This window comes from Pelobates fuscus, chromosome 10 (assembly GCF_036172605.1).
Source record: "Pelobates fuscus isolate aPelFus1 chromosome 10, aPelFus1.pri, whole genome shotgun sequence".
Lineage (NCBI taxonomy): Eukaryota > Metazoa > Chordata > Amphibia > Anura > Pelobatidae > Pelobates > Pelobates fuscus.
Genome location: NC_086326.1, coordinates 41,897,257 through 41,914,431, shown reverse-complemented (window position 1 = coordinate 41,914,431; position 17,175 = coordinate 41,897,257). Strand labels below are relative to the sequence as shown.

At 43.0% G+C, this 17,175-nt stretch overlaps 1 protein-coding gene across 1 annotated transcript in view; it reads right to left on the bottom strand.

The window, feature by feature from the left end:
* Positions 1-14,052, bottom strand: part of STYK1 (serine/threonine/tyrosine kinase 1) — a 43,153-nt gene extending 29,101 nt beyond the window's left edge. Inside the window, exon 1 of the mRNA XM_063434185.1 lies at positions 13,710-14,052. The gene's annotated coding sequence lies outside the window, so the exon portion shown is untranslated. The remainder of the gene's footprint in view (positions 1-13,709) is intronic.
* Positions 14,053-17,175: the final 3,123 nt, after the last annotated feature.

Here is a 17,175-nt window from a genome sequence, read left to right as displayed (position 1 = left end):
CTGAGGATTAGTTCCTCTGGCCCCTGGGGAGTTCACCCTCTCTCCCCTGGGAAGTCTCCAGTATACGGCCCTGTGCAAAGGTGTCCCCCTGGAGAGAAACCCTTTAATGACCGGGGGTTTTTTCCTTCCAATTTCCCAGTGGTAACATGGGAAGGAACATGGAATTTGTCTGGGTTCCGGTTTGGTATTTCCCCACCAGGATCAAGGTAATATGGTTTGATATTTACCTGCTGTTTTTTTCTTCCAGGAGTGGTTTGGTTTTCTGGAAGCGATATAGGTACACACTTTCTCTGTATGGTTTGCTGTGGAAGCGTTCTGGGTTCCCCTGGATACATGGTTCCCTGCACGGCGTTCGGGAGTTCCTTGTGCGCCTGCGCGGCGTTCTGGGGTCTCCTGGGCGCCTGCGCGGTTTTTGGGGACTCTGGGACGCATGCGCGCCATTCGGTATTTTCTGGCGTTCGCGTGGCTTCATTCGCATAAGCGCGCGAACGCCATTGTACGGATTAGAGCGTCCGCGCGCAAAATCTGTTCGTTTGATTCTAATTAGGCCGTTCGCGCGTCTTTTCGGTCATTTGCGCATGCGCGATGACGTCAGACGCCCTTTTAAAGCACCAGGCCTCCTTTTTTGGTCAGTTTGAATTTTCAGCTTCCTGGAGAGTTTCTGGCACCGTGGAGATCTAGGGATTGTTGGTTCTTCGCCTTTTCGGGTTCCTTTTTCTTCTAAAAGTAAGTTTTTTCCCATTTTTTGTTTGGTTTCTTGTAGTATTTCTTCTTGGTTTTAGTTTCGCTGTTCCATCTATTATTTATAGATGGCTTCGCGCTCAAGATCCAGGGAATCGGATTCCTCACATCATAATAGGTCACAATCTAAGCGATATAGGTAAGCCATCCTTTTTGGACAAAAAATTATATTGATATTATAAATAAATAAAAGAGTGGTAATGTACTAATGTTCACGTTTGGTGTATTACAGTGATAAAAGTACAAAGACTTCAGGATCGTCCAAAGGGAAGTCGCCCAAAGGGACGCTGTGTATATCCTGTGATAACAGAGCCATAGAAGGGAAACGTCTCTGTTCGAATTGTCTCTCAGCAGCTGCTGGACCTTCTCAGTCAACACCGGACTTTAGGCAGCTTATCAAGCATGCAGTTGCTCGGGGCATCAGAGAGGTTGGTAAGACCCACAAGCGACCTAGATATTCTGAGCCGTCAGATTGGTCTCCTGATAACTCGGAGGATGAGTTTATGGATACAGCTTCGCTGAGAGACTTGGCTTTTTCCTCGGAGGAGGATGCTATGCCTGATCCTGACTTCCTGGTACCTGCGGAGGTGGATCATTTGATTGCTCGGGTCAGAGAAACCCTTACCTTGAAAGAACCCTCAGAGGTGGAACCCTCTACGTCTAACCGCTATTTCTCAGATCTTAGAAGGAAAAGAGCGGCTTTCCCTGTGCATACCACTATTAGTGACCTTATTAAAGAAGAATGGTCCAGGTCTGATAGGAGATCATCTGCAAAAGGGAAGTTCTCCAGGTTCTACCCGTTTGATTCCAAAGATGCTGAAACATGGGATCTTCCACACAAAGTTGATGCTGCGGTGGTTAGGCTAGCCAAGCGCACTACCCTGCCGGTGGATGATGCTGGCTCCTTCAGGGATCCAATGGATCGTAAGATGGAATACTACCTGTCTAAATCCTATGTAGCCTCAGGCACAAGTCTCCACCCTGCCGTTGCTCTCACGTCTGTTTCAAGAGCTATGAAGGTTTGGCTGCAGGAGCTGGAAGGGGACATCAAGAGTGGCAGAAGCCGTTCCTCTATTGTTGATGCCCTAAAGGATATGCGTCTAGCGATTGATTTCTCTTCGGAGGCCGCAGTGGATCTGGTGAGAAACCTTGCTAGAAATATGTCCTTCTCGGTTTCCTCCAGGCGGGCACTCTGGCTCAGATCTTGGGCGGCCGATGCTTCCTCCAAGAATAGTTTGTGTTCTCTGCCATTTCACGGGAATATGTTATTTGGCAAGAATTTGGATGAATGCATTAAGAGGGCGGCTGAAGGAAATAAAGCCTTTCTACCCCAAGAGAGGAAGTATAAAGGATCCTTTTGTGCCCGGAAAGAGTACCATTCCTTTCGTGACAGTAGGTCCTACAAGCCTGGTAGGGAATATTCCAGATTTCAACCGGGGAGAGGAGCCCCTTCTGGAAACAGAGGAGGCAGGTCACGCGGTTCATCTTCCTCTAAAAATCCGAGGAATCTATGACTACGTACTGCCCAAAACCGAAGGTGTCGGGGCTTGTCTTCTCCAGTATCTTCCGAGATGGACCGATTCCACAAGCGACGTTTGGGTGCTGGATATTATTCGGAGAGGTTACCTGTTAGAATTCTTCAAGCATCCCCCCAACAGGTCCTTTCACCTCACAAAGTGGCCAGGAGACAAGGAAAAGTGCATGGCCCTACAAAACTTCATCCTTTCCTTGCAGAAGGAGAAGGTCATCGTCAAAGTGCCAGCGGGCGAAAGAACTCAGGGGTTTTACTCCCACATCTTCTTAACAAGGAAATCCTCAAGGGGATGGAGACCCATTCTGGATCTACACAGGCTGAACAAGCATCTGCACATTCGCAGATTCAAAATGGAATCTCTGCAATCTATAATAAAGGTTGTGTCGCCCAACCAATGGATGCTGTCTATAGATCTATTAGACGCATATTTTCACGTTCCCATTGCCCAAATCCATCAGAAGTTTCTGAGGTTTGCTGTAGAACGTTTACAAAGGTCCTGATTGTTCTCATCGCAGAACTCAGAAAGCAGAACATTGCTATTTACCATTATTTGGACGACGTCTTGATCTTAGGAAACAACGTGGATTCAGTGACATCCCAGGCTATTACCAGCATTCGGTTTCTGCAAGCTCACGGCTGGAAGATCAACACCAAGAAGAGCCACCTCCACCCAACGCAATCTATGGTTTACTTAGGTGCCCACTTCGACACTCTGAAGGGCACTGTCCAGCTCTCATCAGTAAGAATACTGAAACTCAAGAGGTTATTAAGAAGAATGCTGAAATCCTCGGTTGCCCCTGCAAAGGCTGTAATGAGCCTCCTTGGTTCCATGTCCTCCACAATAGGTCTGACCAGATGGGCTCAGTGGAGAATGAGACCATTCCAAGCCAACTTCCTGAGTCAATTCTCGTCCGGAAACCTGTTCCAGCCCATCAAGCTTCCCCTGAATGTACGCCATTCTCTAATCTGGTGGCTAAACAGAAAACACCTATCCAAAGGTTTTCCATTAGGGGACATCGCATGGAGGACTGTGACAACGGATGCCAGCCAGTGGGGTTGGGGCGCTCATTATCTCCACGACTTTGCGCAGGAAGAATGGAATTTCAAGATGAGCAATGTTCATTCCAATCTGCTAGAACTTCTGGCTGTCCTCAAAGCTTTGAAGCACTTCTCGATCCATCTCAAGGGTCAATGGGTGAAGATAAGGACGGACAACTCCACCGTAGTATCCTATGTCAATCACCAAGGGGGTACCAGGAGCTGCAAGATGATGGAAATAATGAGTCACCTGATGTGGTGGGTTCAGAGAAACCTGGCGGGCATTATAGCCATCCATCTCCCAGGGAAACGGAATCAACTGGCGGATTTCCTCAGCAGATCCAGAATAGATCCAGGGGAATGGTGCCTATCTCACAGGGTATTCCGCATGATTGTGGGCATGTGGGGTCTCCCTCAAGTAGACCTTCTAGCCACTCGGGCCAACAGGAAGGTAGCCCTTTTCTTCACGAAGGAAGAAGACCACCGGGCACTGGGAAGGGATGCCTTATCAAGCCCCTGGAGGTTCAGACTGGGCTATGCGTTCCCCCCGTTTCCATTAATTCTACCACTCCTGAGGAAGTTGAGAACGGAGCAGGTGTCTCTCATCCTGATTGCGCCTTATTGGCCTCGGAGACCTTGGTTTCCTCTGCTTCTGAGTCTTTCGGTGGAACCTCCTCTCCCGCTCCCCAAAGATACTATGCTGAGGGCACGTAAGCATTCCACTTCAGCCACTTATTATAGAGTGTGGGAGGTTTTCTCCGACTGGGCCCTTCACAGAAATGTGGATGTTCAAGATCCTTCCTCCTCTAATATTTTGGATTTCCTGCAATCTGGCCTTGCTAAAGGGCTGAGCTATAACACTCTCAAGGTACACGTTTCAGCCTTGTCCGCCCTGACCAGTCGTAGATGGGCACTGGACTCTGATGTCATCAGATTCATCAAAGGTGTCCTTCAGATGAAACCTCCTATTAAACCTTTTGTCCCATCCTGGAATCTCCCTCTGGTTCTGGATGCCATGAAGCTGAAACCTTTTGAACCATTTGATTCAGTTTCCCTACAGGTTCTCTCTATTAAGACTGCCTTGCTGGTTGCCCTGGCCTCTGGCAGGAGAGTTTCTGAGCTCAATGCCCTATCCATCAAGGAGCCTTTTACTATCTTTCACAAGGACAGAGTGGTCCTCCGTACGGTTCCTGTATTTCGACCTAAAGTCACCTCCTCCTTTCACATCAATGAGGATATTGTTCTTCCATCTCTGAGGTCGGACTCCCATGAAATGGGGAATTCTGCTGACCTGTCCTCTCTGGATCTAGTGAGATGCCTCCGGATGTATATTGATAGGACTTCTGCTTGGCGTTCTTCTGACTGTCTTTTCGTCCTTCATAGCGGCTGTAAAAAGGGCTCACAAGCTCCTAAATCTGCCATTAGCAGATGGATAGTAGCGGCTATCATTCTGGCTTATCAGTCCACCGGATATCCGGTCCCTGTGGGTCTTAAAGCCCATTCCACTAGGGCTCTCTCTTCTTCCTGGGCAGCCGCAGCTAATGTCTCTCCTGAACTCATTTGTAAAGCAGCTACATGGTCTTCCTCTAACACTTTCATTAGGAGCTACCAAATTGATGTCAGAGCAGGGTTGTCTGATCAATTTGCTAAGTCAGTCCTGTCTGTATCCAATACCTGATTTCTGTGTCTTTCACTTGTTGTGGTGTTAATACACTTTGCATTTAAAAATTTTTTAGTCTGTGTCTCTTTCCCTCCCTGGTTTATTGCTTGGGTATTACCCAATGTTGTGCTGCCATGGATATGGCCAGGAAAATGGAAAATTTATTCATACTTACCGTAATTTTCTTTACCTGGTTATATGCCATGGCAGCACAAGGGTCCCACCCGGGGCTATTGCTGGAACACGTGACTGGGGAAGGAGGAGCAGGAGGTGGTACTTATACGGCTTAATTATTATTCCTGTCCAATGGGGATAGGGAGGAGCTACCCAATGTTGTGCTGCCATGGCATATAACCAGGAAAAGAAAATTACGGTAAGTATGAATAAATTTTCCATTATTTACTTATAATTACAATAATAAATAAAATAATAAAATAAATACAATATTTTTTTTAAATTAAAATAAATTGAATTTACATGTAATTTCATTCTAACTGTATTTTGTTATATATATATATGTATATAGGTAACAAAATACACTTAGAATGACATTCTATATATATCTATATACAAAATACAAATAATCGCAAATATATATATATGTAGATAAATATATATAATTACATAAGTATACACGTAGAATTTAAATACATATATATGTATATATATTAAAATTCTACGTGTATATTTAAGTATGTGATTTTATTAATTAAAATTTGATTGACGTGCCTTACAACCCAGGCAGAAAGTGCAGAGAACTTAATTCACAAGCACTATATTTGACCCTATAACTTTCCAAGACACCATAAAACCTGTACATGGGGGGGGGGGGGGGGGGGGGGGTACTGTTTTACTCGGGAGACTTCGCTGAACACAAATATTAGTGTTTTAAAATGGTAAATGGTATTACAACGATTATATTTTCAGTAAAAGTGAAGTTTTTTTGCATTTTTCACACACAAACCGTATTTAGCAAATGCTTGCGGTGGTTCAACCTCACCTAAATGCTAAGGTGAAGAATGCAGTGGGATTGGTATTATGCAATTTAAAGGAGTGTGACAGTTAATTGCACAATATGCACGTAGGCATAATGACAGCATTTTGGGTTTGCATACAGTCCAACAACAGGACATGAATACAATTTTAAGTAATAATAATGCAATAATACATAATAATAAAATCTAGTTCCCAACATATTTCAAAAAACAGATAGCATAGCTTCAAAAATATGCTTGGTCTTATATTAAAGGGACACTCTGTACTCCTTAAGTACTTTAGCTTGCTGAAATGCTGGCTGTCAATCAGACAACAGGTCATGTTACTTCCTGGTTTGTTTAGCTCAGTGGAGCTAAACTGAAGAGGCAGCAACAGCCTTGCCTTGCAACGTCTGGGTTTGGGAAGAAGGGGAGGGCTTGCAAAGGCAGAAGACAGAAGTTCTGCAGCTTTTGGAAGCTGTGTTTAGATATACCCCAAGCGAGAAAAAAAACACACCATAATTAAGTGCATATATATTTTAATTTGGGGTATATTTACTAAACAGCATTTGTTTTGTTTTGGGCAGTGGGGTGTCTCTTTAAATATGGATATTTTGTGGATAAAACTCTTAAATTGATCTCGACGGATCTAAAAACAACAAATAACAAAAAAACGCACACTTCTAAAAAATGCAAACACACAAATTACCTTTCTGATAAATTCTAATTACATTTTGTTTTTCACAAACAGATTTGATTATATTCAGTAAAATAATAGTCAGGAATTGACCAGGTGCTTTTCAAAGTTCTGGCTGGAATTAACCTATCTATCTTGGCATGAAAATGGACGGGGCTGTATTTCATTCCTGTACAAGATTGCATTTAAAGGACAAATCTTCACTCAAGCTATATATTTTCTAAAGATATATTTTTTTTTTTTTTTGGAGAAAATGTTACTGTTTTTTTTTTTATCTGGCTGAGTTGTCTTATTCTATTGTCATCTGTCCACTACAAGGTGTGTTTCAGGCAAAAGCAGTAGACTTACTTAAAATTTGATGGACCTCTGCATTTTAAATAAATTAGAGTGGACTATCAGTTTACCACGTGCAGTAAAAATAGATAAAAGGGGAATTGGGAGCACACCTATTACATGCACTTCTCAGTAATGGTGCTGCGTAAAGACCTAAATATACAAAATACAGATTAAGAAACAGCGCACAAACAAAAAAAAATACAGTTTAAAATTTTATGAGGCAACTTAAAAACACTTATTTTAGTAAACAAATATGGGGATTCAGTTACATCAAATTGCCATATTGTGTTAAGCCCACCACTATTTCACAGTACCCCAATACGGTTGAGTTCTACACAAATTTAAACATGGCAGATTAACATACTGACTGCAAAACGTATTGCTTAAACTGCTAATAGTGGAGACTGCAGGGGCATGATCTATACACCAAAACTGCTTCATTAAAGGACCACTATAGGCACCCAGACCACTTCAGCTCAATGAACCTGGGTTCATCTATGGTTAAAGGACCACTCTAGTGCCAGGAAAGCATACTCGTTTTCCTGGCACTAGAGTGCCCTGAGGGTGCCCCCACCCTCAGGGACCCCCTCCCGCCCGGCTCTGGAAAGGGGAAAGGGGTAAAAACTTACCTTTTTCCAGCGCTGGGCGGAGAGATCTCCTCCTGCTCTCCTCCTCCGATCCTCCTCTTCTCCTCCCCGTCGGCTGAATGCGCACGCGCGGCAAGAGCTGCGCGCGCATTCAGCCGGTCACATAGGAAAGCATTCACAATGCTTTCCTATGGACGCTGGCGTGCTCTCACTGTGAAAATCACAGTGAGAAGCACGCAAGCGCCTCTAGCGGCTGTCAATGAGACAGCCACTAGAGGACATAGGGGGAAGGCTTAACCCATTCATAAACATAGCAGTTTCTCTGAAACTGCTATGTTTCTGAAAAAATGGGTTAACCCTAGAAGGACCTGGCACCCAGACCACTTCATTAAGCTGAAGTGGTCTGGGTGCCTAGAGTGGTCCTTTAACCCTGTAGCTGTAAAGATAGCAGTTTCAGAGAAACTGCTATGTTTATACTAGGGTTAATCCAGCCTCTAGTGGCTGTCTCATTGACAGCCGCTAGAGGCGCTTCCGCGCTTCTCACTGTGATTTTTTTTTTTTTTTAAATTCTTTATTTTTCTTTGTGCAGGGAGTAACAAACCGTTTGTCAATGCCACAACAGCATATTCAAAAGATATTGACACAGTGGTTATACATTTGTGACAAGAATATCGGCACATTTTTATATGTTACGTTTTAAACACGCTATGTGCAGTAAATTATACATGCTGTAAGTAGTTAAGTTATAAGATCGTAGCAGAGTCTTCGACAAAAGATAACAGTATGATTAGCTATACGTTAAGAGACCTCAATACAAGAAACAGTGTTAATATGCTAGGCAGGCAGCATTATTCATGTTGGGAATCACTGTGGGTAGGGTGCCCGTCAAGCTACGCTGTCTGGCTAGAAAAATCATATAAAGTACAGCTGTGTCTCTAGGATGTGTGCGTAAGTAGGCAGGGTCATATTTTCGAAATAAGCATAACCTCGGTGGCCTCACTGTGATTTTTACAGTGAGAAGACGCTGCCGTCCATAGGAAAGCATTGCGAAATGCTTTCCTATGGACTGATTGAATGCATGCGCGGAAAAAGGAGGAGAGTCCCCAGTGCCGAGGGAGCCCGGCGCTGGAGAAAGGTAAGTGTTTATCCCCTTCCTCCTCCTAGAGCCCGAAGGGAGGGGGATCCAGAGGGTGGGGGGGACCCAAAGAGTTTGTTTTCCTGGCACTATAGTGGTCCTTTAAGCTAAAGTTGTTTTGGAGAGTATAGTGTCTCTTTAACAATACTTACAATACAGTTTAACAATACAACAATATAGTAGTTCACCCGGAGCCTGAATGCCAAACATGAAGGCTCTGAGTAAAATAGGGCAATATCAGTTATGTTTAGGACTAGCACCATCAAAAAGAAATGCCTCTGCCACGGGTTTCTTGGCAAAAAGCCTCTCAAAAGCCTGACTTAGTTTGTGCTATTTTCCTATGCTGTTCGGGAACCAAACAGGCGCACAAACTATGGACCACCCGGGAGCTTGTTAGGCCTTATCATCACCCCTTAACGATTCTAACCGCAGTGTTCTAATTGTTCGTCTGAACGACCACGAGGTGGTGGCCATCTTGTTTGCAAGAACGCAGACAGCAGTGTTTGGTCGTCGAGTTCATGGAAGTCAAATCGGACACAGAAACTCCTCAACACCGCTGTACTTCCATTATCGCCTGCGTTCGGATTCTACACCACCTAGAAGGGCACTGTTCGGTGGAATCGTTTGCCTGGATGAGGGGAACAAGCTCCATGGTAGGACTATTGCCTACGTTTAGTAGTTTGTTCATTTTTAAACTACCGAACTTGACGGACCGTTAGCACTGAATTCATGGAACTGTTTTGGGCATAGGACCATGTGCACGGTGGGTCAAATGATGACTTCCATAGAAATCCCGAAACCCCTGAACCGATCTGGGTGATTTTTGGATATGTTGGTCATGCAGATCGGGGCTATCAGGGGATGTAACCTTTTGTGAGGTTTTCATGGGTTTTGGGGGGTACTTTTGGGGTGTCTGAAAAATGTGTGTTTTTCTTTACTTGGAGATAATTGAGTTAGTACAGTTCCTGACTCAATTATCTCTCAAGCACAGAGGAGGAGTTTGTAACTTGTATAAATTATGTGACTGTGCTTCCATTAAACAGACTACTTCCCAGCATTAAGCCTTGGCTCATGTGTAAAAGGAATTGCTATACTGCGCTTTGGATTGTTATACTCTCATGGGGGAGATGTCTTCTCACTGGGAGCTGATGCCAGGTGTTGGTCCAGGGTGGAAGGGACGGCGAGACCTGAGCCAAGCTGCAGCGGCTAAGGGGGGCTACGGTGGTTATGGTGTCTGGTGCAGTGCTCATAGTACTCAGTGATACTAGGAAGCGTGATTGGCGAAGGTACCCAGTCATGGTGCCAGGCAACCGCCACATCTGGTGACAGTGGTGGGATGGCTTCCTATCGAGTGGAGAAGCATCCTGGAGACACCGTATGCAGTACAAATAGAGGGATAAAGCTAGCACCCATGCAGCGTCCCTGACTACTATAACTCAGCAGTATGGAACAGGCTAGTCCCCGGACAGCGTTCGCATACGAGGAGGAGTATGATCCAGACAGGAGGCATGCAGTCCACAAAGACGTCTGTCACGAGGCCCTGGAGAGAGCTCAAGTTCAACAGGGGAGCAGGCTTCCAAGCCCAGAGCAGAGAGTGCAGAATCGGGTGGCGCTGCAGTTGCCTCTCCTGGAGAATAGCCCCTGGATGAGTGGGTGACGGAGCTCGAGAGCCTGGTATGGGAGGAACTGTGGCTGGACGACGCGTACCAGGTGCTATGGTGGTCCACGGTCCAGCATGTCCCCTGGACGGCAGAGCCAGACAGGCCCAAAGGTGAGGATTACAATGGCCCTGGCCTGTTGTGGGAGTCCTTTGCAGAACCGGAGTTAAAAAGCTATTCACGTGCAGACAATTTATGGTTTATACAAGATTAAGGAAATTGTTTTGTTTCGGCAGGTGACTGGTCCATTTAAATGTTACAATGTGGCTTTGAACTATGCAAAAAAAAAAAAAAAACAACAACCCAAAAAACCAACAGCACCTGTTTTTTGGCTTAAACCAGCAGCAACATCTTGGAAAACGGATTTACTTGTATTTTAACAATTTGTACAGTGACTCCACAATATCTACTAAATAACTGGAAGTGAACTCGTAGTTAAGTTAAGTAAGTTAAGTTAACTAAGTTAAGTAGCTAATAGTTGAAAAATATATAGGATTATCTAATTTCCCAGTTATCCCAGCTTTTTTTTTTTTTTAAATCCATATAGCTTTTAGGTATTTTAAGATATTTATATTATTTTTATAAATACAGTAAAGTATAAGCAAAAGAAAACATAAAAGTTGCCACTTATATCACAGTCAATGCATATATATATATATTATGTTTGTGTTTCTTTCGTATATATATATATATATATATATATATATAACATATGTGTAACATATATATATATGTGTGTGTAAGCGAATGAAGTCTCATGTAATATGCAGAAAACAGGTTCCTGTTACAATGTAAACAGATCATGTATCCGGTTCTAAAGTCTAATGGAAATGTAAAGACAATTTCTATATGCTGTATTTGGCAAACATGTATATTCTATTCTCAATGCTATATGAATAAAAGGATTGGGCGTTTGTATATTTTAAGATATTTCAATTATAGATTTCTATCTACCATTTTAAAGGAGAGCCAACACCTATCAAAGTAGCACTGCCATGTCATATTTACTTTTTTAAAATCGCTTCCTTATCTCTTTCTTTTCCTTCTCGATCTATTTTTCTATCCAAATACATAAGACAAAGCAGGGGTTATTTTGTCCTATGTATTTTTCCTACACCTGACGGTACCGTCAAGAAGTGTCAGTACCCCAGTTGTCACCAGTGATGGCGGCTCTATATTTGGAGGCTGTCACGGTCTTGCGTAATCCTCCATAGACCTCAATACTGTACTTACACTTATGCGTGAGAGTACAGCAGTGATTATGGTTCCTGAAAATGAAGTGTCAGGAGCAGAAAAATACCCGCCAAAAGAGGATGGCGGCATATGTGAGGGACAGGTTCAGGTAAGTAGAACTCACCTTTACCTGTCTCCCACGGCCAATGGACCTTAAGCTGCAATGTCACCTTTGGGAGTCTTTGCAAATTATGTAAAGTCCACAGATGGTGAAAGTTCCACTTTAACACATCAATTATTCTATAAAACAAGTTACAAGGATGCAGAGCAGCCCGTCAGAAGGACAAGTGCATGCTGGAAAACAGTCAGTTCTAGGCACTATTAAGGGGTAAAGCTTTCAAAAATATTTTAAAGTAACACTCCAAGCATCATCACTACTGCTACTACTGAATAGGAGTGCCATGGCACCTCCCTCATAGTAGGTAGTCAAACTATTTCAGAACAGTTTGACTCCTACCTGGCTTCAACCGGCACCATTCCCTACCTCCACTAATCCCATTCTCGCATCGATAGATCACTCTCAGCCAATGAGCTAAACCCAGGTAACAAGTCAATCTATTCTTAAAAATGGTTTGACTACTTACAGTGAGGGAAAAAAGTATTTGTTCCCCTGCCGATTTTGAACGTTTGCCAACTGACAAAGAAATGATCAGTGTATAATTTTAATGGTAGGTGTATTTTAACAGGGCTATGAAGACAGAATTTCAGCCCAGAATACAATGTTGTTGATAACCTGGATCATGCCATTTGAGTGGATAGAATCTAACCACATTATCTAAAGAGAATTAGACAATCATTCTGCTTCTATTACACTAAACTTTCATTACACAAAATATTAATACATTTATATACAGCATAAAGTTTAAATGGCAAACTTTATCAATACATTCCACCTGCAAACCAGTAATAGATGCAAAATGCCCTGTATTCCACACTGCCAATACAATTTATATGTCAATATTCAACTCACTTCACTTTGGCAGGTACAGATATGTCTACATGTACTACAGTTACCAATGACACATACCTAAACAAATAGCTGTCATATAAATACAGCTAATATATATCGGCAAATAAAAACCATGTACTTCAAAAAATCATGTAACATTAAATATATATATAATGGTGTAGCATGTTAGAGAGAAAACAGACTTTCAGTCTTGTGGTATTGGATACCTGCTATCCCTATGTTCTCTCTCTCTCTCTCTCTCTCTCTTTTTTTACTTTACCTTGTGTGACCTGACCTCTTTTTTTTTTTTAACGACTGTCTTGATCTCACGCAGTCTTTAAAACATTTCGTCTCCAATAAATACAGAACGTAGCTTCAAACCACATGCTGCAGAACGTCTGTAATTGTATTGTCGAATAGCACTAATGAAACAGACATATTGTCACACATATTCATAGCGACAGATTGCTTGTCTGCAGACCACACAGCTTTCGATGGGATCCAGAGCGATAGATACACAGGGTTAATCAGGAATTCGTCAGGAAATTTAAATTTTGTGCCGCCAAAATAATTTTGTTTTTTCAAGCTATGGTTTTATCATAAAATTTGAAATTCCCTGGTAAAATCCTGACATCTCACAACTTAGTAAATAGCTGTGACAGCCTTACAATGCAAACACACAGGATAATATAGATTTGCTCTGTTGTGAGTAACCATAACATTCATTATTCACAGAGTACATTGCAAATGTAAAACTGTAAAAGGCTGTTTTAAGTTGATATCCGAAAAAGAGCTCCACGTTTCCCACAATCAGCTGATCTGAACCAGGACCCAAGTCCCATCCAGCTGCTGAGAGAATGTATCAAATACAGCCTTTACTGGAAAAAAAATATCCCAGTGCCTTGCGATTGCTTGTTTGTAACAGATGGGCAACAGAACTAAAGAGTTAAGCTGAGTACCCAAATTTGATCCTTGTGTTTGCCATTGCCAACACCTTGTCAATGAACAAATCTGTCGATTTCCAGTAAACACGTTTTGGCCCCTTCTGTCTATTATTTGTATTTCTTGTTCCTATAACTCAATATATTTTATGTAGTTACTTCGTGACTCTGTTTGTGCTTTGACACAGTTCCTGTCCCTGTCCAGTATATCTCCACATGTCCTTACCTTTCGTCAGCGTCTGTCCTTTGCTGGTTACCATGCTTTGTCCTGCACCTCCTTAGTTAGCACAGTTCAACTTCCCCTTTGTCTTTGGAAGAGATATGTAATGAGCGCCTCATCTTCCTTTTGCCTGTGTGGTTGCTTCTGTCTCTGGCTTCGTTAGAGCTTCTCAGACAGACAGGAAGGTCCCATGATACACGTCTGTGATCAGATTTCCACTGACTTCACACCTGTCAGACGGGTCTTTCTGGCTTTAATGTGTACTGACTCCACACCCCTTCTCTGCATACAGGATAACCACCTTTCTGTTTCCTTGTCCAAGGTACAGCTGGAGGGCAACTGCAGTTTACAAAAATGCATGAAAAAGAAAATACACAATTATATATAGCAGAACTCCCTTATTTTGCAGTAACACATACTTTTTACAATATATTTATAAATATGATACACAAAGTACGTAGAATTAATTCTATTTATACTTCAAATTTGAACTGATGTGGATTAGGTTTCTCCTTAATCAATATGAATTTTAGCGAATAATTTGCTAAAAACAGTGAGCTCTGCTGCAAAGTCAGATGTTTAGGCCAAACAAATGATAAATCTATAAAAGTCAGAACCTTTGTAATTGGGTGTTTGGTACCAATTTTTCTAACTCTGTTGTCAACTGGTCACATCTCATTTATTTATCTGATAAACACTGAATAGTGATGGAAAAAAAAGCTGAACTTGAAAATTCAAAGGTTTATTTAACTCTTGGCTCATTTAGCATTGTTGGCACTTTATAGATAATAATAATAATAATAATAATAATTAACAGTTTAGTGAATGAACTTACTTACAGGGTTATTCACTAAAGGGAGAATTTAAAGTGAATTTTAAATTTAAGGTAAAAGTAGTTAAAGTTCAAGCAAAGCTGACCTGTTCGGCTTTTCTTTTTTTTCAAAGATTGTCAAGTTATTGTGAACACAGGATACATATGACTTGTTAAGTATGATATTGACAGTGAGTAATCGGGGATATTACAATGACAGTGTCAAAGTGCAGCACTAACAATGACGTTCACAGTTTTTGTTTTCCGAGTATAACACAAAGAAAACAAAACAGATACTTGTTCAGTCTAACAGTGTCATGCATAAGGAATGGTTAGTATTATCACTACAATGCCCAGTACCATGTCAGAGGAACAACTTGTGTGGCGCAGTGGGGGTGAGAGCTTTGCCTAACTCCAGTCACTCCAGATATAATGTAGGAGACGTTCTAGTCATTGATACAGTGTAGTTTGGCTTTTTTTTTTTATATTCTTTATTTATTATGTGGATTGCTTCCACACATTTTGGTATTGCAGAAATATAACAGACATTGATTGCATGTAGTAATACAGCTGATTATAGCATAAAAACAGGTACATGACACAAAAAAACTAAATTCGAGGTGAACCCCCCCCTTCCCCCCCCCCCAAAAAAAAACAGAGCCCTTAAGGGTAATCCAAAGCCCACTCCTCTATCACGTCGCCTTTCATGTTACCATCCCACTGCACTCTGCCCTGGTATACTGTCTCGTGCATCTTGTTGGAACCCAGTGCGCCCTCCCAGGGGGACTCCATGAAAGGTTAGTTGTAATTCTAGGAGCAGTTACCTGCTGCTGGTGCTTGAAGCGGAGGCTGGGCCGTATTCAGCATTCCCCTCGTCTCTGTTAGACTACTGCGCCCGGGAAATCCCATCTCTTTAATCCCTTAAGGACCAAACTTCTGGAATAAAAGGGAATCATGACATGTCACACATGGCATGTGTCCTTAAGGGGTTAACGGATCACTCTAGGCACCCAGACCACTTCAGCTTAATGAAGTGGTCTGGGTGCCTGGTCCCTCTAGGATTAACCCTTTTTTTTAATAAACATAGCAGTTTCAGAGAAACTGCTATGTTTATACTGAGGGTTAATCCAGCCTCCAGTGCCTCTAGTGGCTGTCTCATTGACAGCCGCTAGAGGCGCTTGCGTGCTTCTCACTGTGAAAATCACAGTGAGAAGACGCCAGCGTCCATAGGAAAGCATTATAAATGCTTTCCTATGCGACCGGCTGAATGCGCGCGCGGCTCCTACATGCGCATTCAGCCGATGACGTCGCGAGGAAGGAGGAGAGGAGGAGGAAAGCTCCCCGCCCGGCCCTGGAGAAAGGTAAGTGTTTAACCCCTTCCTCTCTCCAGGGGACACCCTCAGGGCACTATAGTGCCAGGAAAACGAGTATGTTTTCCTGGCACTATAGTGGTCCTTTAAGGTGTCGAAATGCAGGGAGACTTAATGCTCATCTATCTGGGGCTCTTTGGCAAGGGCGTATATGCACACGGGGCTCACACAGACAAGACTGCCTCTAATACTCCCATTCGCCCTCATACTCTCTCACCTACCCATCCATGTTCCCTGTCAGGATAGGTTTTTGGCCCACGTATACAAAATTATATTCCACAAAAAAGATAGTCGATGAAAAGAACAATCTACAGTAATGAGGGGAACATATAGGCCAGCAGCCCAAGCATATTGTCTATTTGTAATTCCTTTGGCAGCCTCAGACATGTGGGGCGTTGGGGTCCCTGTTAGCCTAATGTGTCCAAGGGATCCAGTGGAACTATCCCTCCTCTGTAAGGTGTCTCACTATAGGGAGGCTGAGGATTTGGCTGTCTGCGGTCCTATGGTAAAGACTTTTATACCCAGAAGGCACTCACCAACAACTCCGCTGTCATACCCCCATATGCTCCTCTGTACCCACTCTTTTTCCTGCGTATGCCCCCCGCCTGGTTAGGTAGTTAGCCATCATGGATAAAAAAAAGAAAAGAAAAGAAAATAGTCAACAAAAATAACAGTCAACCAAAACATTATTCAACAATTGTGCAGGCAGTATGTAATTAAACAGGTAGAATGTCGGCTTCGTATAAACCCTTTGGTTTCCTGAGGCATTCTCAGCTGGATGGGGCATTCTATGGGGGTTCCTGGACCCTGCCCTGGATTTCTGTCTCCAAACCGGGTGTTCCCTTTGTTGGGACTACAGCTCCCTGGACCTAACGGGTGACGTAAGTGGCAGGCCCATGGTACTCAGAAGGGCTGCTGGATCTTCCTCCGCTGATAGAGTCAGTACGGTATCTCCATGGGGTACTAGCAAAGTTCCCAATGTTCCCCATCAGTATCTGACACTGTGTTCCCTTAGCAGTTTGGTGACTGGTAGAAATCTCCATCTGTCCAACAGGGCCGAGAATGGTAAGTCGTCATAGATCCTAATGGTGTATCCTTCACCTTGATGGTGGGACGATTTCTGGAGCAAGCCAGGATGGCTGTTTTAATAGAAACATCTGGGGTAATGGCTATAATGCCCCTGGGTGTTTCTGCAGGGGTGGTCGGGGCCTTCCGAATACAGAATGCTGATGCTATTGGCGCAGCTTCGTGGTATCCTTTCACCCCCAATACTAAAGCCACCTTGTTTGCA